The sequence below is a fragment of the Rhineura floridana genome, chromosome 9 (assembly GCF_030035675.1).
Source record: "Rhineura floridana isolate rRhiFlo1 chromosome 9, rRhiFlo1.hap2, whole genome shotgun sequence".
In the NCBI taxonomy this organism is placed as follows: Eukaryota; Metazoa; Chordata; class Lepidosauria; order Squamata; family Rhineuridae; genus Rhineura; species Rhineura floridana.
Window position 1 is genome coordinate 62,579,939 of NC_084488.1, and position 24,348 is coordinate 62,604,286.

A 24,348-nucleotide genomic window follows, 5' to 3' on the forward strand; every position below is an offset into this window, starting at 1 on the left:
GAAAGAGGATAAGAATAATACCTATTATTATTCCTATTAGTGGTAACACTTTCACACATTACAGGTTGGGATTTACCTTTCATGAAAAGTTGCATGTTTTTGAAGCAAAATGTAACACGAAGCAATTCTCAAAACCAACTTTTTGTTCACCGAGTATGATTTTAACCACAACCTCAATCACCACAACTAACAGGAAAAAAACTGAAAAATGGCATGCAGCCCAATCCTGTGCTTTTAAGTCACATTGCATTTCATGGGGCTTACTCTCAACATAGCCTATTTTGCAGGGTTGTTGTTAGGATAACCTGGAGAGGAGCAGGGAGGCCATATACCTCACCTTTAGTTCCTTTGAAAAAAGGTGAGATATACATGCAATAATAAATTAAATAAATAAAAAATTATATTCCTATTCTTCCAGCAGAGTATCACAGTGGCTTCACCCTGTTGACAACTGCCAACATTCAAGAGAAGCAAGTAATAGGGTTCTAGTATGATTGCAACTGGATCCAGCCCATGATTATATGGAAGTAAGCCCTACTGTGTTCTCTCTTTACTTCCAAGCAAGTGTCCAGCCTTACAGCAGAATCTTGTACCAGCTTACTCAGGAGGAAGTCCCGCTGAGTTCAATAGCACTTACTCCCAAGGAAGTGTGCACAGAGCTGCAGCCCTAGAATAAGGAATTAGCACCTGAAAAGTCCCAGGTCCAAACCCCTGTTCAGTTCCCAACCTGGCCATTCTCTTGCTCCAGTCTACCACACAGGGCTGTTGTTTCAAAGCAACAACAACCGGTGCCAGGAAAAAACCCTCCTGATCAGTGACAGTAATGGCTCTCCAAATAAAGGTAGAAACAAAACGAGGAGTCTAATCTACAGAGAAACTCTGCAAACTAAACAAGCTTCCCATTTGCCAATCCGGCACACCACGAGGCACCTTCTTGCAAATTCAAACAACAACAAAAACCGAGAATGAAGGGTTGTGGGGAAAACCTCCACGTGAGCACACTTCAAAACCCCTCGGATTCCCCATGCAAACTTCTACAACCCAAAACTTAATCCTGTGGGAGGAACCCCCCCCCAAAACAACATGTCCACCGCTCCACCCGGATCCAGCTTGCAGGGAGCTAAAAGCCGGGCCAACCTTTCGCCTCTCCTCCCTCCCAGACCTGCAAAGAAACCCTCCCATGCCAGGAGGCGAACTTGGCAGTATATCAAAGGGGCGCTTTGGAGAGACGCGGGGAGCGCTGAATTTTTTTAAATTCTCTCTCCCCGCGAGAAAGACAGGGATGAATAAAGCGCTCCTCCTCCTCCTTTGCCAGCAACAGTTTGCCTCCCCAACTGGCTGCGCGTAAAGGGGGTGGGGGAGGAAGGAGCGAGAAGGCTGGAGACTCCAGACACCCGGGCCCTGTTCCTTCCCCCCCTCGCCTAGCCCCTTTGCTGCAGCCGCCACTGCCAGGAGAGAGAAGGACGAGCCGCGCACGAGCGAGCCAGTCGCGCCTGCCCAACTTCGGCGGCAGGTGCTGCTGCTGCGTCTGCCTGCGCCAAGGTGCAGCGGGCCGCCCTCGGTTCCAAGCGGACGCTGCCACAGCTCAGCCCGCCCAGCCGTAGCCCACCTTGTCCCCGAGAAGCCGCTCGCAGACAGCGGAAGCAGCTGCCTGGGCGAGGAGAAGCCGGCAGAGGCTGCCCAGGTGAAGCCGAGCCGAGAGGACGCTCCCACCTGCAGGCAGCCTCACAGCCAGGCAGCTGCTTGCGCTGTCTGTGAGCGGCTTCTCGGGGACAAGGCGAGCTACGGCTGGGCGGGCTGAGCTGTGGCAGCGTCCGCTTGGAACCGAGGGCGGCCCGCCGTGCCTTGGCGCAGGCAGACGCAGCAGCAGCACCTGCCGCTGAAGTTGGGCAGGCGCGACTGGCTCGCTCGTGCGTGGCTCGTCCTCTCTCCTGGCAGTGGCGGCTGCAGCAAAGGGGCTAGGCGAGGGGGGGGAAGGAACAGGGCCCGGGTGTCTGGAGTCTCCAGCCTTCTCGCTCCTTCCTCCCCCACCCCCTTTACGTGCAGCCACTTGGGGAGGCAAACTGTTGCTGGCAAAGGAGGAGGAGGAGCGCTTTATTCGTCCCTGTCTTTCTCGCGGGGAGAGAGAATTTTAAAAAATTCAGCGCTCCCTGCGTCTCTCCAAAGCACCGCTTTGCAATCCTTTGTCCTCACGCCCTGCTGCGCAGACCCCTTGCACCTGCTTCCAGCGCAGCGTGGCTGAAATCCTAGCACAGGTCTCCAGGAGTCAACACAAATCCTGGCATATCCTCAGAATATTTGATGGGGTTTTTGGGGGGGGTAGTCAGGACAGAGGGAAACAAGGAAGCACACTTTGTTTCCCTCAGGCACACGTGAGAGCTGTCCGGGTGGGGCAGAGAGGCCGTCCTCAGACAACAACCGACCCAGCAAAGCTACCGCCCTGGACTCCTACTGGGAGGATATAAATCTAGTAAGTCAAACAAAATTAATACCAGGCGGTCACTGGACTCCCTTCCTGAATCGCATGCCAGAGGAGGAGATATCCCGAAATTCGGTGGGGGGGGGAACCGCCCGTCCGGAATGGGCCTGGTGCACTTTCCTTGCTGCGCGCACGAAAGGGCCGCTTTTGCCTTCAGGCGCCTGCTGGCAGCCGCTGTCTCTGCAGTCCCTGCCTGAGCATGACTGAGAAAGAGCGGGAAGGCGGCCAGCCACAGCCCAACTATGCGTGTGTTAATCATGAATGCGTGGCTGAGGGGGGCAATGAAAAGCCGGAGATTCCTTCAGTTTAAACGAAGTATTGCCGGAGGCCGGAGACGGCCCCCTTTTGCCGGAGACTCCGGCAGAAAACCGGAGACCTGGCAACCCTACTCTCACATGAGGCAACTAAGGAACAGAAGAGGGAGTCATTGGAGTACAGTGAGAAAGGTAGGGCACTAAAAGGGGGGTCTTTTAAACAAGGGCAGAGGTATGAGTGAAGCAGAAATTAAGGGACACAGAGAGGAAAATGGAGGTTTTAAGCAATAGCAGAGGTTTGAGTACAGTAAGAAGGGAGTTGGGAAAGGCTCTGTTGTGTTAGTTTCTGTGTTGTACCCATCTTTGCTATTTCTCCTTGTTAAAACGTTTTTCTAACCCTCAATGTTCCTCCATTCCCAATTTATTCAGACCTTTCTGATTGTTTTAAACCCCCACTTTCCCCCATCAGTGTCCCTTCCTTCTCTCTCCCATGCCATGGCCACTGCTGTTGTGCAACCTGCCTTCTCTTTTGCTCCCTGCGCTGACTTCATTCAAATCCCAGGGCTGTGATGCAGCACTACAGATCCTCCAATGGGGACTGCATGATGACACTCTTACGTTTTTATTATATGTAAGAAAAACATCTGTGCATTTTTAGGATATGCTGAGTTCAAGAAGTCTTTTCAATTTCCAAATGAGGAAAAGGGGTTTCCTTCCTTCTCCCTTTTTTCTGCTGCTTGATGGGCCCTCTATTTCTACATTTACAATCCTGAAAGATGTGAATTTGGAAACTGAGATCAGTGAACCATGTGGCAGACAATTGTCAGTAGCTACCTGAAATGGGAAATTAAGATTTAACAAATAATAGCTTGCATTTTTCTTACTTTCTACAAACTTCAGACAGCTGTTATCTTCAATCTTAGCAATCTCAGCAAACTTGTACTGTTGTTTTCCTGTGGCAGAGTGCTACGAAAGAGACAATGTTTTGCAGACATCCAAGCAGCTTTCCAACCAAAAATGATACACACAGCAGAAAAGTGCCATTCCATCTTGGTTCATCAAGGCTTCATCATGGCTCTAGTCTGTGCATCCACTTTTAATCTGACTGCCATATTGTAGACCTTATACAGGCCACATACAGGCCTAGCGCTGAGGAGATTAACAATCCAGCTGTCATTTCAGATTTTAAACTATTGCAGTGGCAATATTGTTTGAACTGACTTATCCTAAGTGTGTGTGTGTGCTACTGTATTAGCACACAGTCATACTGGTGGAAACTGGAGATTCTGGTTTTTGGGGGTCTTCTCCGGGTCTCAGGGTGAGTCACCTTAATCTCTGGACTCTTAGCTTTCATTTAAAAAAAGTTACATTTCTACACGGTCTGGTTCAAAAGATATAAACCAGAATGTCAGCCCCCCCCCCGCTGCAACTTCTGTTAGTACCAGCTGCTCTAATCCTTGCCCTTTCTGCTTTTTAGCCAATAAGTGAAGTCAGGGTTGGGATTGACAAGATTTGTTGACCCCCTCCCCAGCCAATACCTAAACCCCATTTCAAGTTTTGAGGTTTCCTTTTCCTGTTTGTCTCACATCAGGAATTCAGTAAATATATAGCTTTCAGCAGCATAAAGAGTACTTTCTCTGTACAGGATTGGGGCTTGCTTCTGAGTAATAGGATTGCACCACAACAGAAGATCACAGCAGGATCTGCGTGGGCATACACAGTAAACAATTTTAGTTATAGTTATATAGTTTTAGTTATAGTTTTATTATAGTTATAAGTGTACAGGCAGGGTTTTTTAATTACTTGCAAAAATGGCATATTATATATTTTATCTTTCAAATAATTTTTGAACAGAAACTTTTGAAAGTGTGCAGGCTGCAGTGTTATACTTTTCTAATTAAGGAGTCAAACAACTTTAAATTTTACTGGACTTTTGAAGAGGGCTGTTTATTTGTCTTATTCATAACCTGTTTTGAAAACCTGCCCAATATGAAGCTTTTCTGGGAGCAAAGCTGCAATACTAATTCCACATACCTGCAAGATAACCTCACTGAATTCAGTAGGACTTGGTGTTGAAAATTAATGGGACTTTTGAGTGAACACAGAAAAGGATTGTGTTGTAAATCTTTCTCTCCCCCTCCGCTCCTTTTTTTTAAACAGTTAGGCAGGGCTTACTTAAGTGTCAGTGCTTTTATTTGGGAGGAAACTAATATTTTAAAAATATGTTATGCAATGGCCAACTGGTTTTGACAATATACTATTATATTGCATGTATTTTTACATCTCCACTGTGTGTGTATGCAGAATATTCCAACAACCCTGTGAGGTAGTGTTGGAAACCAAGGCAGCTCACAACAAGAAATAAAGCCATTTAAAATCCAATAACCATAACACAAGTATAAAACAGTTGCAAAACAGCTTAAAATAGCATGATTCTGAATTTTGGATTGGGTGAGTGAAGTTCATTATCACTGAATTGCACTCCTGTGCATGCTTCCCTGTCTGAGTAAGCCCTGTTGAATACATTGGGACTTGCTTCTGAGTAAACATGAATAGGATTACGCTATAAATATCTTTACAGGTTGTGTAAATAATAAATATCTTTGATATTCATGCTTATATAAGTATTTCTTTATACATCTTGATATGTATCTGATTTTACACTCTGGTTGTAAATTATTATTTACAAATTATTATTTCCTCCACATTTTAAATGTGCCCTTTTTGCTTGGGGTGGTCATGGTCCCCCTCTGTTGTTTTCATCCTGAGGGGCAGATTAGGCTGAGAGATGGTGGGTAGTCCATGGTCACCCAGTAAACATTTGTAGCTTATTTCCATTTTAAAATTTAATGGAAATGATTTATATGCAGGCAAAGTTCATGAAGCAATGCAGATCCACATAAGACATTTAAAGCACTTCCAACTTGCATTTAAAGTGCATGACTTCCCCCAAAGAATCCTGGGAAGTGTAGCTTCCCCCTCACAGTTATAGTTCCCATCACCCTTAACAAACTACAATTACCAGGATTCTGTGGTGGGACTCATGTGGTTCAAATGTATGTTGAATGTGCTTTAAATGCATGGTGTGGATCTGCCCTAGTATGCTGTGCATTCATTAGTGAAGAACCATTTTAAAAGATACTTTTTTGAACAGTGGTACGGCACATGTTTTGCATGCAACGGTCCAAAATTCAATCTCTGGAAGAGACTATTGCCTGGAATCCTGGAGAGACAATGCTAGTCCATGTCATCAGTACTGAGCTAGATGGTACCAAATTGCCAGACACAGTATAAGGCAGATTCCTTTGTGCCTAAAAGAAGAATGAGACCCAAAGGCCACAGTGACTCCAACATTTATTTATGTATTTTATTTACAACATTTCTATAGCGCTTTATTGTAAAAAAAAACTCAAAGCCATTTATAGAAGGAATTAAAACAATAAAATTATTGGCCCAAACAGTTAAAGACAGGTATTTAAAAACCTTCAAAATAATAAAACCAACTATGAACTAAAAACAGATAAAAAACATAATTGCTTCTACATGCCTGGGTAGGCTTGCCAAAACAAAAATGTTTTAGCAGGTGCTGAAAAGAGTACAAAGAAGGTGTCTGTCTAATGTCAATGGGCAGGGAGTTCCAAAGCGTAGGTGCTGCCACACTAAAGGACTGATTTCTTACAAGAGCAGAACAAGTACTATGTGGCACCTGTAACATGGAAAGCACACTTTGAACTTGGCCTGGTAGCAAATTGGTAACCAGTGCACATTTCAGAGCAGAGGCATTATGTGCTGATTGGGTTCTCACTCATATCTGCAATCGTGCTGCCTGCAGGTCAGGTTGTGCTGCATGCGGATTTCTGTGACCTTGGCTGACTGACTGTCAGGATTTTTTTTTAGTTTTGATTAGGGACCCTGACTGGTTGTGGGATGCTGAATTTTCTGACTCACTCATAGGAATCTTGTTGTGGTTAGTATGGTATTGCAGTTAGGAAATAATTTAGGAAATGTTTTTCTTTTTCTATTCACATTTCATTTACCTCTGACTTTATTCCCTTACATCCATAGAAGCAATAACAGTGGTTCCATGTGGTCAGCTCAACCCTCTTAAACCCATTGATGATGCACCTTGTTATTTGCATGATGGTTTGTTTCTTGCCCAATAGTGGTAAAAGAGAATTCACGTACTGGGAAGTGTGGCTTCAATTGCTGTTGTTCCCTGTCTACTGCCTGTGAAGGTAGACCAAACCATATATGTTTTCTCTCTGTCAGTTATTACTCACTGGCTGTCAAAATGAGTTTATAGCAGCCCACAGGAGTAGGCAGGAAAGAGTAGAGAATATTCTTAACTCTTATTCATTTTTCAAACCTCTCTCTGCAGTGAAGGGCCAAGTCTGTGAAGATGTTTGGAGCAGCCACGTTAAAAGGCAGGCAGGGCATTCCAGGCAGGGGGTTGCCAACCCTGTTTTGATATGGATATGGTTGCAGAGGATCCCTAGTCAAGCTTTACCAACAGCACAATCCTAACCATATCTACTCAGAAGTAAGTCCTGTTGAGTTCTGTGGGCCTTAGTCCCTTAGTAAGTGTGTTTAGAATTGGAGCCTTCAGGGGCATCCATCTTTACTCCTGAGTGCTCCCATCTAGCATCTCCACAACACTAGGCTCCTTCCTTCCAACAATGTCCTTCTGGTGACTGGCCTGACCTTAGGGCACTTAAACCTTTCTTGCCAGAAGCAAGTAAGCTAATTTAAATGTTCCTTACCCAAGTTCTATAAGCAGGTGAGAAGGAATGATCCTGTCACCCGTATTTATTTATTTAATTTGTATACTGCCCCATAGCCGAAGCTCTCTGGGAGGTTTACAACCATTAAAAACAAATATACAGATTTAGAAACACATTTTTAAAAAGCAATTTAAAAACACATGCTAAAATGCCTGGGAGAAGAGGAAAGTCTTGACCTGGCGCTGAAAAGATAACAGTGATGGTGCCAGGCCCACCTCATCAAGAAAATCATTCCATAATTTGGGGGCCACCACTGAGAAGGCCCTCTCCCTTGTTGCCAGACTCCCAGCTTCCCTCAGAGGAGGCACCCAGAGGAGGGCCTTTGATGTTGAGCATAGTGTATGGGTGCGTTCATGTTGGGACAGGCGTTCCATCAGGTATTGTGGTCCCATGCCATGTAAGGCTTTATAGGTTAAAAGCAGCACCTTGAATCGTGCTCGGAAACATACAGGCAGCCAATGCAAGTGGGCCAGAATCAGTTTTATATGTTCAAACTGTCTGGTCCCTGTTATCAATCTGGCTGCTGCATTTTGCACAAGCTGCAGTTTCTGAATCGTCTTCAAAGGCAGCCCCACGTAGAGAGCATTGCAGTAATCTAACTTGGAGGTTACCAGAGCATGGACAACTGAAGCCAGGTTATCCCTGTCCAGATAGGGGTGTAGGAGAAATAGAGCTGCATGTCATCAGCATACTGATGGCAATACATTCCAAAGCTCTGGAAGACCACAACCTTTGGTTTCATGTAGATGTTGAACAGTATGGAGGACAGAACTGACCCCTGCTGAACCCCATACTGGAGAGTCCAGGGTGCTGAGCAATCTTCCCCAAGCACCACCTTCTGGAGCCGACCCGCCAAGTAGGAGCAGAACCACCGCTATGCAGTCCCACTCCCAACTCAACCAGTCTTCCCAGAAGGATACCATGGTCAATGGTATCGAAAGCCACTGAGTGGTCAAGGAGAATCAACAGAGTCACACTCCCCTGTCTCTCTCCCACAGAGGTCATCATACAGGGCAACCAAGACTGTTTCTATGCCAAAACCAGGCTTGAAACCCGACAGAAATGGTTCCAGATAATTGGTCTCATACAAGAGTGTCTGGAGCTGGCCTGCCACCACTCGTTCAAGGACCTTACCCAGGAATGGAACATTTGCTACTGGCCTATAGTTATTAAGATTTTCTGGGTCCAGGGAGGGTCTCTTCAGGAGTGGTCTCACTACTACCTCTTTCAAGCAGCCAGGGACCACCCCCTCTCACAAAGAGGCATTAATCACTTCCCTGGCCCAGCTGGCTGTTCCATCCCTGCTAGCTTTTATTAGCCCAGAAGGGCAAGGATCTAGCACAGAAGTGGTTGCACGAACCTGTCCAAGCACCTTGTCAACGTCCTCAAGCTGTACCAACTGAAACTCATCCAAGAAATCGGGACAAGGCTGTGCTCTGGATACCCCGCTTGATTCACCTGCAATTATACTGGAGTCTAAGTCCTGGCGGGATTTAGCTAAGACTTCTATATTAATTTCCAATCAGAGAATTTTTTTGTTTGAGTGGTATGGTCCAAGCAACTGTGGTTGATGCTTATTGTATCATGCTTAATAACATCACTAGGGCCCGCCTCCCATGACATCACTAGGACCCACCCCTGAGATAACAGGGTTTGGGATGCTTCTGAGCTGGCAATCCTAAATACAGTAAGTCTTAGGACCTGACTATTGACTGAACAGCCATCCTTGAAATGTTTATTATTTTTTGTTTTTAAAAACTGAAGCAAATGAATCAGGTGGAAAACTTTTTGTCTGACCCATTGGCACTAATAAATATATTCAGGACTTTATCTACTATATTCATACTCACATCAAACATTTAAAGCACACTGCTTCCCCAACAGAATCCTGAGAACTGTAGTTTGTTAAGGGTGCTTGGAATTGTAACTTTGTGAGGGGTAAACTACAGTTCCCAGAATTCTTTGAAGGAAGCAATGTGATTTAAATGTATGGTGTGGATGTGACATTCTAAACCAAATCTTGGATGCAGAATCTGTTTCCAGTGCAAGGCTCAGTCCTACACCCTAAGAGGTACAGATAATTGGCTAATTGGCTCTATGTGCAATGCTAATTGTTCTGTGTACTGGGTAACTATAGTCAGCCTTTTCCTCTGCATCATAAAGGACAAATATATATAAGTCCTAGGCTTGAATCCCAACACTTTTAGAAAACCCAAGTTCTAAATATCATGTATATGAAAACTGATCTCAGTTCTCTGAGTAGCAGCCCTTACAAAGTCAAAACAGCAACATCCACACACAAAAGGGATATATCAGCAAAGTCAGTGAAACCACGAGGTTTGCAGAAGTATTCAAAATCTTTAGGAAAAAGCCTCAGCTCCCCCCCAAACCGCTACATGAGGACTTGCAAAACTCAGTGGGCATGGTATGCTGGCTGAGTGTTGAGGCAACGAGGCACAAAACTAGGAAGGAGGATAAATGGAATGGAGCAGTCTGCACTGTAGCATTTTGTTGCAGATCCCACTTTTACTGCCTGGAATTAAAATCAGAAAATCACACTCTCTAGCCATCCCCATCCTGGGCTGTAAAATTATAAAAATCAAGCATAATGATTATAGATTATGTATAGCACTAGAAGAACATGTTCAAAGGTATCATAGTAGATCCACTTAAGCACTGCCAAAAACAAAAGAAAACACACACACATACACACACACATTCTTTTTTTGTTTTTTAGGAAACACTGTTTTCAAACCCAGGGTTCATTCCTCCTAGTTGGCAAGGAAACCAGTTTCATTGTGCTGTCAAACCAATTCATGTACTCGTACATACAAGTTCTTCAAGCTGAAAGAAGACAAAATATTAATCTCCCCTTGTCTGTGTTCATGTATAATGTCCCTTGGATTTTAAGACTCAATGATGGAGCATCATGTATAGCCTTAGCTATACCAGGAACACCAGGAAGTGTTCCTTCCTGCATAAAACAAAGGTTATGCATGAGTTAATTTTGTACTGAGCTAAATAACAAGGTTGATATGTGTAGGTGTTATCTTTAAGTGCATTACATTTTCTCCAGGTTGAATAGCATATGTAGGTGTTCTATGTAGGTGTTGCCTAAAACACTGAACTTGATCATTTTTGCATAGAAGTAAGAGTTCATTCTTTTGCAGATATAAAATTTAGATCATTATTGCAGATAGGATAACAGCCATAATTGACATTATGACATTATATTTTCTTGAAAAGTATGGGTGACATTTTACTTCCCCACACAATTTCAACAGCTTGAAAATCTGAGATGTATTATTCTTAACCCCTAACAATGTGAGCTCATTATTTCCTTTATACGACATCACTGAAATCTTTATCTTGAGCTACTCCATCTACTATTGCTTATGCAACTTATCTTCCTTTTTTTCTTTAGGGAACATACAATGCGGTATCTGTCAAAAGGCAGCACAAGAATATGACAAAGACATAAAACTGATATGTACATATACTTTGACAATATTCCCCTGTGTGTGGCCTCCAGCGAAGGTTAAATAGGGTTCCCTCAATACAATGACACTGTGCAAGGAGTCTAGAAATGAATGATAAACCAAGAAGAAAGAGAGTTCCCTGTGTGCTTGAAATCTGAAGCAAGAGTTCCCTGATGCAGTTATCCTTGATCAGTTGTCCCTAGGGCAGCTGAATTTAATGTATTGCCAGATGGTAAATTCCACATAGAGGTATGTTGTAGCAAACAAATTCCAATGAAACAAAATCTTGCAGTCACAAAAGGAGTTATTCATTCTAAAGCCCTAGACGTTCCAGAGAATGGTAAGAGAATAACAGCTCTCTACAAGACTTTGGTATCTTCAAACATATGATGAAGTGATAAGATACTTCAGGCCCGACACTAGCGCATTAGAATTCTCTTAATTCCTGTAATCAAGGACAAAGTGGCGTTCTGTGTAGTGATGTGCAAACTCTCCTGTCTACATTTCCATTTACTTTTTTCATCTTCCAAAGCATTAAAAAAAAAAAAGCCTAATAACCCTCATGTTTGTGGGGGTGCTTGCAAAAAGTGAATGGCTTAGGCAATTCCTATTTCCCCCAACACTCCATCAATCTTTAGATACCTCCCTTCTGCTCCTTCTTTGTGCAAACTTATCTGGTGGTGGGCAGGGCAGCAACAGAAGCAACAAGATCTTCCCATCTCCCTCTGTCCTCATTTCTCTGGAGGCCTCTGTCTCCCCATCTTGTCTCCTTTCCTCTTTCTAGCACCTTGAATGGCAGGTTTACATTATTATTGTTGTTGTTGTTGTTATATTATTATTATTGTTTTATTATTTATTATCATTTATTGAATTTATTAGTCACCCATCTGGCTGGCTGTACAGCCACTCTGGGCAACGTACAGCATAGGCATACAATACGTAGGCATTAAAAATCTAAAAACAATTAAGATAAAATCTAACCCACCTCAAAAGCCTGCCTGAAGAGCCAGGTCTTCAAGGCCTGGGGGAAGCTCATCTCAGAAGTGGCATGGCGGAGATCATTTGGGAGGGAGTTCCACAGGGTGGGGGCCACAATTGAAAAAGCCCTCTCTCTAGTCCTCACCAGTCTTTTGAGGCTGATCTTGTTGGGCGGCATAGCTGATGATGCTGGAGGCGCTACTTTAGATAGACTGGGCCAAAACTGTATAGGGATTTAAAGGTCAAAACCAACACCTTGAATTGGGCCTGATAAGCAACTGGTAACCAGTGCAACTCTTTTAGCACTGGAGTGATATGATCTCGCCAGCGGCTGCCTTTAATCAGGCATGCTGCCGCGTTCTGTACCAATTGCAGCTTCCAGACCGTTTTCAAGAGTAGCCCCACATAAAGCGCATTACAGTAGTCTAGGTGAGAGGAGACCAGGGCATGTACCACCAATGGGAGCAGATGATTGGAAAGGTAGGGGTGCAGCCTCCGTATCAGATGGAGTTGCTACAGTGCTGCCCGGCTCACAGCCGAAACCTGAGCTTCCATGGACAGTTGGGAGTCAAGAATGACCCCGAGGCAACGGACCTGGTCTTTCAGGGGCAATTGTACCCCATTGAGCACCAGGTCTAAATCCCCTAACCTTCCCTTGTCTCCCACAAACAGTACCTCGGTTTTGTCAGGGTTCAGCTTCAGCTTGTTCCTTCCCATCCAGCCACTCACCGATTCCAGGCACTTGGATAGGGTTTCTACAGGCAGCCCAAATCTCCTGATGATAGTCCCCAGCGGCTTTATATAGATGTTAAATAGCATCGGGGAGAGGATGGAGCCCTGTGGCACCCCACAAGTGAGAGGCCAAGGGTCCGAAACCTCATCCCCCAATGCTACTCTTTGGTGCCTATCAGAGAGGAAGGAATGGAACCACTGCAATACAGTACCCCCTATGCCTTACCCCTCCAGGCGATCCAGAAGGATACCGTGGTCAACGGTATCAAAAGCCCCTGAGAGGTCCAGGAGGACGAGGAAGGTGCACTCACCCCTATCCAATGCTCTCCTCATATCATCCACCAAGGCGACCAAGGCTGTTTCAGTCCCATGTCCAGGCCTGAAGCCTGACTGAAATGGATCCAGATAATCTGCTTCCTCCAAGTGTGCTTGCAACTGCTTTGCCACCACCCGCTCAACCGCCTTGCCCAACAATGGTAAGTTTGAGATTGGGCGAAAGTTGTTCAAATCTTGGGGATCCAAGGAGGTCTTCTTTAAAATTGGTTTTATTACTGCCTCTTTGAGGGCTGATGGCATTACACCCTCTTCCAAGGACGCATTTACCACTGCCTTGATCCCCTCGCCCAGTCTGTCATAATGAGCAAGGGTCGAGTAAGCAGGTGGTTGGCCTTAAGGTTGAAAGCACCTTGTCCACTTCATCAGAAGGAAGAAGCTGGAACCAATCCCACACCACCAGAACACCACTGGCTGACTCTGGCTCGCTCACTGTATCCATAGCGTGCGGAATCGCACTCTTTAGACGATTGATTTTATCCGCAAAGTGCTTTGCAAACTCATCACAGGAGGTCTTAGAATGTTCCATAGGTTCTGAAGCAACTGGACTGACCATGCTTCGGACCACTTGGAACAGCCTCCTGGGACAGCACTCTGTGGACGCAATAGAGGCAGCATAAAAATCCTTTTTTGCTGCCCTTATCGCCACATGGTAGGCTGCTGCAGCCGCTCTAACCCGTGTCCGATCGTCATCAGAGCAAGATTTCCACCACCAGCACTCTAGCCGTCTCACCTCCCGTCTCAGAGTTCGCAACCGTGGAGTATACCACGGTGCTGTCTGAGCTATATTCAGGGGGAGAGGGTGTTTCGGAGCCACCCGGTCTAATGCCCCAGCGATCGCCTTATTCCACTCCTCCACCAGGGTCTCGACCGAGTGCCCGTCTGCAGGCTCCATAAAGTCCCAAAGCGCATTCAGGAATCCATCAGGATCCATCAAGTGCCTGGGGCGGATCATCCTAATGGGTCCTTTATATCCCGCCCTTCCTCCCAGCAGGAGCCCAGGGCGGCAAGCAGAAACACTAAAAATACTTTAAAACCAGAGCTTGGAAGTAACTCGTTATTTTTAACGAGTTACTTGTAATTAGTTACAATTTTAGATGAGTGGGTAATTCCATTACATTTGGCAAGTAATGGAATGACTAGTAATTTCCCTACTTTTCAGCTGCAACTTTAACGTTTCCACGTTAGGTTGGACGTTACTTGGGGGCGGGAACAAGGGGAAGTCAGCTCCTGGCTGTGATTGGTTAACACAAGACATGTGCCTCACACTGATTGGACCTCTGTGCAGACTCTCTCTTCCCTCGTGATCTGTGTTAGGAGGCACAAGGGAAGAGGTGAATAGGCAGGGGGGGCCTGCTAGCGTCTGACTCTGAGAGGAAAAAATGGACGCCGGAGGAAAAAGCCAGGGCAAGGACAAGGCAGCAGCAGAATGACGAAGAGCTGTGGAGGTGAGTGACGATGATTTGTGTGTGTGTGTGTGCCCTGGTGTGTGTGTTTTCGGCTGGAGTTTGTGGTTTGGGGGGGGCCTCCGGCTCTCTGGCTACCACCCCTTACTCTCTGGATTCTCAGCTTCAATTTAAAAAAAAAAGTAAGTTTCTAGGTGGTCTAATTCCTGAGATATACACCAAAACGTCAACCGCCCCCCGCACAACTTTTTTTTAAACAGATCCATGCTCTAGCTACAACTCCCATCAGCTCAATCCAGTGGCCATGCTGGCTGGGGCTGATGGGAGTTGTAGTTTAAAAAAGTAACTTTTCAAAGCTCTGGCTGTAACCCCGCCCTTTCATGATTGTAGCCAATGACGCCAGAGTTGTGACTTGTTGATCCAGGCATGCCTAGGCTGAACGTCAGAATATGGTGGCTTTGAGTTTTTTGCAGTTTGTGTAAGTAATATGGCTTAATGTTTTTTTTCCTCTTCTGTCCAAGAGCCAGACCCTGGGCTATGAAATATGAAAGTATTTAATCCAATATCTGCTTTTCTGGGAGTAAAGCCATTTCTGGGAGTAAAGCATGTACCTGGAGTAAACCCCATTGAACTCCATTAGGACTTGCTTTTGAGTAGACATGGTTAGGATTGTGCTGTAAATTAATGGGACTTGTGAGTAAACATAGCGCAGACTTGTGTTTTTTTTAAAAAATGAATGAAGTTTATTTATTTTTATTTATTTATTATTTGATTTATATCCTGCCCTTCCTCCCAGTAGGAGTCCAGGGCGGCAAACAAAAGCACTAAAAACACTTTAAAAATCATAAAAACAGACTTTAAAATATATTAAAACAAAACATCTTTAAAAACATTTTTAAAAGCTTTAAAAACATTTTTTTTAAGAAAAAGTTTAAAAACATATTAAAAAGCAATTTCAACACAGACGCAGACTGGGATAAGGTCTCAACTTAAAGGACTTGTTAAAAGAACAAGTTCCTTATCACTTGAGGCTGCAGTTTTCCCTGGTTGAGTAAGCCCCATTGAATACATTGGGACTTGCTTCTGAGTAAACAAACATAGGATTGCACTATAAATATCTTTACAGTTTATATAAATAAACATATTTGATAGTCATGCTTATATAAATATTTTCATAGAATCATAGAATAGTAGAGTTGGAAGGGGCCTATAAGGCCATCAAGTCCAGCCCCCTGCTCAATGCAGGAATCCAAATCAAAGCATTCCCGACAGATGGCTGTCCAGCTGCCTCTTGAATGCCTCCAGTGTCGGAGATCCCACTACCTCTCTAGTAATTAGTTCCATTGTTGTATGGCTCTAACAGTTAGGAAGCTTTTCCTGATGTCCAGTCGAAATCTGGCTTCTTGCAACTTGAGCCCATTATTCTGTGTCCTGCACTCTGGGATCATCGAGAAGAGATCCCGGCCCTCCTCTGTGTGGCAACCTTTCAAGTACTTGAAGAGTGCTATCATATCTCCCCTCAGTCTTTTCTTCTCCAGGTTAAATATGCCCAGTTCCTTCAGTCTCTCCTCATAAGGCGTTGTTTCCAGTCCCCTGATCATCCTTGTTGCCCTCTTTTGAACCTGTTCTAGTTTGTCTGCATCCTTCTTGAAGTGCAGAGACCAGAACTGGACACAGCACTCAAGATGAGGCCTAACCAGTGCTGAATAAATGGGAACTAATACTTCACATGATTTGGAAACTATACTTCTGTTAATGCAGCCTGATATAGCATTTGCCTTTTTTGCAGCCACATCACACTGTTGGCTCATATTCAGCTTGTGATCAACAACAATTCCAAGATCCTTCTTGCATGTCGTACTGCTGAGCCAAGTATCCCCCATCTTATAACTGTGCATTTGGTTTCTTTTTCCTAAGTGTAGAACTTTGCATTTATCCCTGTTGAATTTCATTCTGTTGTTTTCAGCCCAATGCTCCAGCCTATCAACGTCCCTTTGAATTTTCTTTCTGTCTTCCACAGTATTAGCTATGCCCCCCAATTTTGTATCATCTGCAAATTTGATAAGCATGCTCTGTACCTCCTCATCCAAGTAGTTAATAAAAATGTTGAAGAGCACTGGGCCCAGGACCGAGCCCTGTGGTACCCCACTCATTACTTCCACCCAGTTTTGTCATGCTGTGTCCCTATAAGTATCCAATTGCATACTATGGTTGTATAATACTTCCTTTACATTTTAAGTATGCCTTGGGGTAGTCATGGTTCTCCATTGTTTTCATCCTGAGGGGCAGATAGGCTGAGAAATGGTGAGTAGCCCATGGTCACCCACTACACTTTATAGCTTATTTCCATTTTGAAAAATTAATTAAAACAATTTACATGCAGGCAAAATTTATTAAGCGGATTCACACAATATGTGTAAAGCACATCCAACTCGCATTTAAAGCGCATGACTTCCCCTAAAGAATTCTGGGAAGTGTCATTTCCCCCTCACAGTTATAGTTCTCACCACTCTTAACAAACTGCAGTTCCCATGATTCTGTGGTGGGATTCATGTGCTTCAAATGGGTGTTGAATGTGCTTTAAAGGAATGGTGTGGATCTGCCCTAGGTATGATGTTCATTCAAGAGTGAATTGAAAAGAACAATTTTAAAAGATATTTCTTACTCTTACTCATTTTTCAGACCTCTTTCTGAAGTAAAGGGTCAAATCTGTAAAAACATTTGGAGCAGCCACATTAAAAGATAAGGGCAGGGTATTCCAGGCAGGGGGTTGCCAACCCTGCTTGGATATGGATGTCTTTGCAGAAGAACCCTAGTCAAGGTTTACCAACAGCACAGTCCAAACTATATCTACTTAGAAGTCAGTCCTGTTGAGTTCTATGGGGCTTAATCCCTTAGTAAGTGTGTTTAGAATTGCAGCCTTCAGGAGCCTCCATCTTTACTCCCCAAAGCTCCCATCTAACATCTCCACAACACTAGGCTCCTTTGTCTCTGCTGTGGCCTTCTGGTGACTGCCCAGAAACTTCGGCCTTCTTCTCTTCCTTCCCCCCCTTTTTGAACTCTTCCCCTTGTTCCCATGCATACCTGCGCGCTGTATTTATCCAGACAGAGCACTCCTGCCTTTTAAAATGCCGGCTAGCTTTTTATTGTATATTTATTTAACTCCATTTTTCTTTTTATTTGTATTTTTGTCCTGTTTAATCACAAGACTGAATTGTATGTGGGACAAAAACTGTCTCAGTAATAATAATAATAATAATAAAAATAAAAAATCATTAGGCATACAATAAATGGCTTAAGGCTGATTTTTTTGTTCTTGGCAGAGATGAGGTGAGAAGTAGGGTCCTTGCAGCTCCTCCTCTCAGTCCCCCAGCTCTCAAACTCATGTTCTGTGAGAAAGAGATTCCCAGTCCCAGAGAGAGACAACTCCTATAAACCCCATTCTCTCCAACAGCATCCCCAGGCGGGGTACCTGTGAAGATCACCACTTGTTGAAAAAAATCCATTTATTGCAGCTGAATATCTGGGCAATGTAAAATTAAAATGTTTAACAGATTAATCCTCTCCCTTTCAATAAACTGATCTTGCTTATCACCAAGACTTCAAATCTATGAGCATTTCCAGAATATAATAATTAAAAGGAGTGCAAGACAATGAAGAATTCAATACAGAAGCTCTAGGGCACACAGTTAAAAAAAAATCAAGGCTGATCTTTGTTATTGTTTCATGCATTCCCCAGTACAGTAACACACAAAATTACTCTAAAAACAATAAACAAGTGTCTCATATTAAAACTCATTCTTACCAATAAAAATAGGTCCCACTGATTAATCAACTCTCCTTTTAGTTAATTAATCTGCTGAAAATTAAAGCTTGTAGCCCTAGAGTTGGTTTTTTTAAAAAAAAAAAATCATTTGACCAGGAAGACAAGTACCGTTCAGTTTGCATACAGTGAATTTCAGAGTTGAGATTAATCTGTTCTCATCACAGCCCAGGCTTGTGTATTTATGTGCAAGCCCTTTCGTGATGACATTGCCATGTGGTGACCAAAGCAAGGAGGAGAGAAGTCTCAGGCTGTTTGGTGCAGTCGCTGCAACACAATTGCTGTCTAGAAAAGAATGTGCAGGTGCAAAAAGCAGAAGCTCAAGTAAGCTTCAATAAGATGAACAGTGCCAAAGCTGCACAGGCTGCAATAGGCAATGTTGAGGGGTTTCATCATTACTGCTTTTTAGGAAGTGACGGTCAACCACTGTCAGTGCTGCCCTGGGCTGCTACTGCGAGAAAGGGTGGGATATATATAAATATATATATATATATATATATATATATATATATATACAGAAAGAAAGAAAGGAGAGATGTAAAGGGGAGTATTTCTTTAGATGTTACCCTACTTTCCATTTTTGCTTTCTATTTGCTTCTAGCCCTATTCTGTCACTCTCCAGTACACATGAAGAAGGGGCAGTGAGGGCAACTCCCAAACCTGGGTGTTGCGCCTCCAAGTTAGTTACTTAGAACTAGGTATGCCTTTCCTATCTACGATGTATTTCTATAAATGAAATAGCTTTTCTTATTTTACTAAGTCTTAAGTCTCAGTGATCTCAGTGCAGGGTAAAAGCCTGCCACAAACACACACATTGGCACACACAAGCATCATAGACTGTTGACAATCTCTGCTAATATCTATACAAATGTACATAACATGCATCACCTGAACTCACATGATCTAGAGTTACCTTAGATCTTGCAAGATTTGCAAATGAGAAGCAATAGGGTTTTATATTAGTTCTGATTGTCTATTGGGCTTTCACAGGTTATATGTTTTTTCATTTTCTATGGCAAAAACTCCCAACTTCAGTGGAATTTATGTGATGTGTTCTAATCATTTGAATTTGGCTAATGAATGCTTTATTCTTTCATCAGAACTTTAGCAGTAGTACTAAAATATTAATAAAAAAGAAAAGGGAAAGAAAAAATACTTTACATACATCATTCAGCTGTATTGCTAATTATAGATATAGATATAAAAGATAAACGTCATTTTGTCAAAAGTATTTTTGTCTACATTTTATACCTCATCCTTGGTTTTCCAAGCTTGGCATGGAATGCTTCTCATACAGAATTAATTTGAAATGCTGCATATTTATTATCATAATCATCAGATTCAAAATAAAAAATATATGTATTGCCTTCAAGTTGCTTCCAACTTATGGTGACCCTATGAATAGGGTTTTCATGAGGCTGAGAGGCAGTGACTGGCCCAAGGTCACCCAGAGAGCTTCATGGCTATGTGGGGATTTGAACCCTAGTCTCATTTTGTTCTCACAACAACCCTGTGAGATAGTAGGTTAGACTGGCCCAGGCAGGGTTATTCAGTGAGCAAAAATGATGCAAATAGGATCTCTTTTAATTGTGCTATCGACCTGCTTACTTCCACTCTGACTGGGGCATCTTGCAGCATGGGGAAGAGATGGGGGCACATCACAGCTGAAGTTCACCCATATAGGAGCATTATCTCTTGTTTATTACAGAGACGCCTGTTGCAGGTTTTGCTGCTGAGAGCAGCAGTCAGTTAGTGCGGCCACTTGAGTCACAGCTTGTTGATCCTGAGGAGGCAAAACTAGAAAGTGAGGTTCAGAAAGGAGGCCCTGTGCACGAGGAGGAGGAGGGCATGAAGCAGTGCCAGTTGCCCACAGCCACATCTGCAGAACAGCAAGTACCATGGTTTGGCTTTGAGAAAGCTTGTACATTTGTGAGCCAGAGTGGGAAAAATGTTGTTGTACGATGCAATTACTGCCTTCCAAGGATCAAAAATCTGAGATCAGCTGTTTCCTCCTCATCCAATGTGAAGAAACATTTTGAGGCAAGCCTTTGTCATGCTGGTCCTCAAAGAGTGTCCATTGTCTATTTATGTTTAAACTGTGAAGTTCCTCTTCCATTTTTTCTTGGATTCGTGCTTTGTTCTTCTTCCTCAGAGGGCACACCCTGAGAAGCTGAGAGCAATTGAAGAAGCAATAAAGGCAAGGAGACGTGGCCTTCCTGAACCAATGCATGACACCCCTCCTCCCAAAATGCTGAAGCAGCAGCAGACAACCCTTGAGAGGTGGGGATCTGGCAGGGAGCCTGTCACCCAGAGCAATCTCGACAGGAGAACCATTGATTTCATTGTAGAGGAGACATTACCACTTCAGACTGTGGACAAACCATCATTCATTAATCTGGTTCGCATTGGACTCCCCAAAGATCTCACCATCATATGTGCCAAGACTCTGAGAGACAGAATTGAGAAGACAGCATGCCACATGAAGAGAAACTCTTGCAAACCGAATGGGTGCTGTGGCATATATAGCAACCACTGCAGATTGTTGGACCAATGGCAAGAAGAGTTACTTTGGGGTAACAGCCCACTGGATCAACCCAACTACCCTGAAACGTGAGGTCGGGGCCTTGGCTTGTAAGCGTCTGAAGAGGCGCCATACATACGATGTCCTTTCAAAAGCACTGCATGATGTACATGTGCAGTACAGGATCCACAACAAAGTTATGTGCACTACTACAGACAATGGCTCCAACTTTGTGAAAGCATTCAGAGTTTTCATGGCCAAAGAACCAGTGAAAGCTGCAGGCACCAGTGACGATGATGGTGATAACCAGGAGGAGGAGGAGGCTGAGGTGGAGTTTGTGCCTATCTGTGAGATCCTGGACACAGGACCTGAGGCAGAGGAAGAAGCTGCAGACTCAGGAGAGGATTTTGTTTTACCACCACACCAGAGATGTGCTAGCCACACCCTCAACCTTGTGGCAACACAAGACATAGAGGCCATGCTTTCTGACTCCTCCAAAAGTAGTCTTCTTGGTGCTTTCAAGAAACAGTTTCGTCCCTTGATGGGAAAGTGCAGCAAATTGTGGTCCAAGCAGAACCAGTCAGCCCAGATTGCTGAGTATATCCATGCGCAATGTGGTGTGTATCTGAAGGTACCGAATAAGACCAGGTGGAATTCCACCTTTGATGCGTTGAAGCAACTACATGAGCTCCTGTCAACTGTGCCACTAAAAATGCATGCCATAATGGACCGCTGCTCCTTGTCCAGGATCACAGCTGCTGAGATTGAAGTGGTACAGGAATACACAGAGATTATGGAGCCACTAGCCCAGTCCCTAGATATCCTGCAACGGGAGAACGGCATGTTCATGGGGTATTTGCTACCAACGCTCTGCAATCTGGACCGCAAGTTAGAAGGACTGGAAAACAAACCTGAGAGGTACACATACTGTTTTCAGCTGCTGAGAGGTGTGCGCGAAGCCCTAAGAAAGCGGTTTGCAGCTATCTGGGAGGACAAGAGGCTTCTTCTGGCAGCCTGCCTACACCCTCGCTTCAAACTAGATTGGCTGGAATCGTGTCAGGCCACCACCCATACCAACAAGTAAGAGCATTAGGGAAGCCCTTTGGGTGGTTACTCCAAGGGAAATGTTGTCTCAAGGGAGGCATCAGAGGGCTTAAGGTGGTAGGCAGGGGCTGGGCCTTTTCTTCCTGGGGCTCCTCATCACAACCTTGGGTTGCTGCAGGTAATCCTTAAGGGTCTGCTGTGCTGCCCCATGAGTGTGGTGACTTGGTCACCTTCCTACCTTCCATGTCATCATCCACAAGCTCAGGCTGGACCCTGAACCAGGGGACATGACAAGCATCAGGAAATGAAGAGCAGATGATGGTTTCCTAACATATATGTGTTAACATATCCTCTCTCTTTCTTAGATACACAATGGAAGCCTTGTTGAAAGCTGAAATAAAGATGGGTGTACTTAATGAGGACAGTGATCAGTCTTCAGATAAAGACCAGGAAGGAGATGACTTAGAAGATGACTTCTTTAACTTTCTGCCCCAGGGCAAGAAGTCAGCAGTGGACACTGCTGAGGAGGAACTGGTGAGGTACCTGAGGTCTCCCAGCAGGGAAGTGTCATCACTCCATGGCTTTCCACGTGTGCTGCGGTGTTTTTTGCAGCACAACACAGGCATGCCTTCAAGCGCCGCAGTAGAACGCCTGTTCAGTACTGGTGGCAACGTAATGACTGTAAAAAGATATTCCTTGTCTGACATGCTCTTTGAGCATCTTGTTCTTTTGAGACATAACAGAAACATATTATAAAAGCATTTCAAGTGTAAAATTTGATTTCAAGAGTTGGGGTATCTTCATTGCTTGGGGGGATGTGAGATTCTGTTATGCCATTATGTTAATCTTATGGATAATTTTTTTTATTCTACTACCCCCTGTGTGTGTGTGTTTATTTTTAATATTGTTTTAGGCTTCTTAGATGTGCAGCAGCCAAGGCCAGCACCTTGTAGGAGTTTTTTTAAAAAAGTAACTGAAATGTAATTGTAGTGATTACTTTTGAGAAAAAGTAAAGTAATCAGTTACTTTCAGAGCAATTGCAATTGTAACGGTAATTACTACTTTTTTGGGCCAAGTAATTGTAACTGTAATTTATTACTTTTTAAAAGTAATCTTCCAAGCTCTGTTTAAAACATCATAAAAAGACCTTAAAATACATTAAAACAAAACGTTAAAAACATTTTTTTAAAAAGGTTTAAAAACATCTTTTTAAAAAAGGGTTAAACATAAAGAAAACATATTAAAAGCAATTCTAACACAGACACAAACTGGGATAGATCTCAACTTAAAAGGCTTGTTGAAAGAGGAAAGTCTTCAAAAGGCTCCACAGGGAATTCCACAGGGTATGTGCCGCCACACTAAAGGTTCCTATATTGAGCAGAACAAACTTCCTGATAAGATGGTATCTGCAGGAGGCCCTCACCTGCAGAGCGCAGTGATCGACTGGGTATATAAGGGGTAAGATGGTCTTTCAGGTATCCTGAAGTATACATGCAGAGGATTACATGAAGTAAGGACTCCTGGCCACAGATATTTGGTATGTTTTACATTCTTTGCTTTACTGTATATCACTTTAGGTGCTTTATAGAAAAATACCAACAAACTTTAAAAATTAAAAAGTCTGGCTTCAGTAGTTCCATATTTTACTGATGAGGCCTACATCCCTACTATATGTTTATGAGCTCTTGGGGAATTTGTCATTGCATAGGCTTCTTTAGCGATATTGTATTTTTATTGCAAAGTGATAATTTTAAGCTCATATCTGCATGCCATTCTCAGTGGCTCAAGGGGTATTGTAGGAGAAATGACAAAAGAAGAAGCATATTATATTCTAAGTTTGAAAAGCCTCTTGAGAATCTGCTTACTTTTTCCTATATAATAAAGCTGATCTGAGTGAACTAATTTCTGTTAGGTAAATAGCAACTGAAACATCAATTTCCTGTCAACAGCTGCAGCTTCAACAGTTTCAGACCTTCATTCAAATGTGTGAATGCTTTGCTTAAATTGCACATTTCTCATTTAGTGCACCTTGAAAGCATTTTCTGTCATTCACTCAATCTCAGCAGAGGATATTTCGCTGCAAACCAGCTAACGGGACATTAGAATACATCTAAGTCTGGAGGGAAAAGAATATACTTTTCCTAATAAAAGAAGCATCCTTCAGCTTAATTCTAGTGGACTGTTAAACATGGAATAAAAATCATATGCTAATGACTTGCTTGTTCAATTTTTATAAATCCCATATAGCTCCAAGCATCTTTCTGAATATGAAAAGTTTCATTTAAAACAATTTGGACAAAATTCAAATTAGAGAGCCACAGGAAAGGCTCTATAGTTAAGGTGTGCCACATTCTCTGTTGAAACCACAAAAATTCTTTTCCATTTAGAATTGAGATTATTTGCCCTCCCTACTATAGTAATGTAGTAGAAATGTAGTAGAGAAGCTTGTGTTGCACACCTCCCCAATCTCCGAGCGGTGAGATTTCTGGGGTCCCTGCGCTCCTCCAGGGTTTGGTTT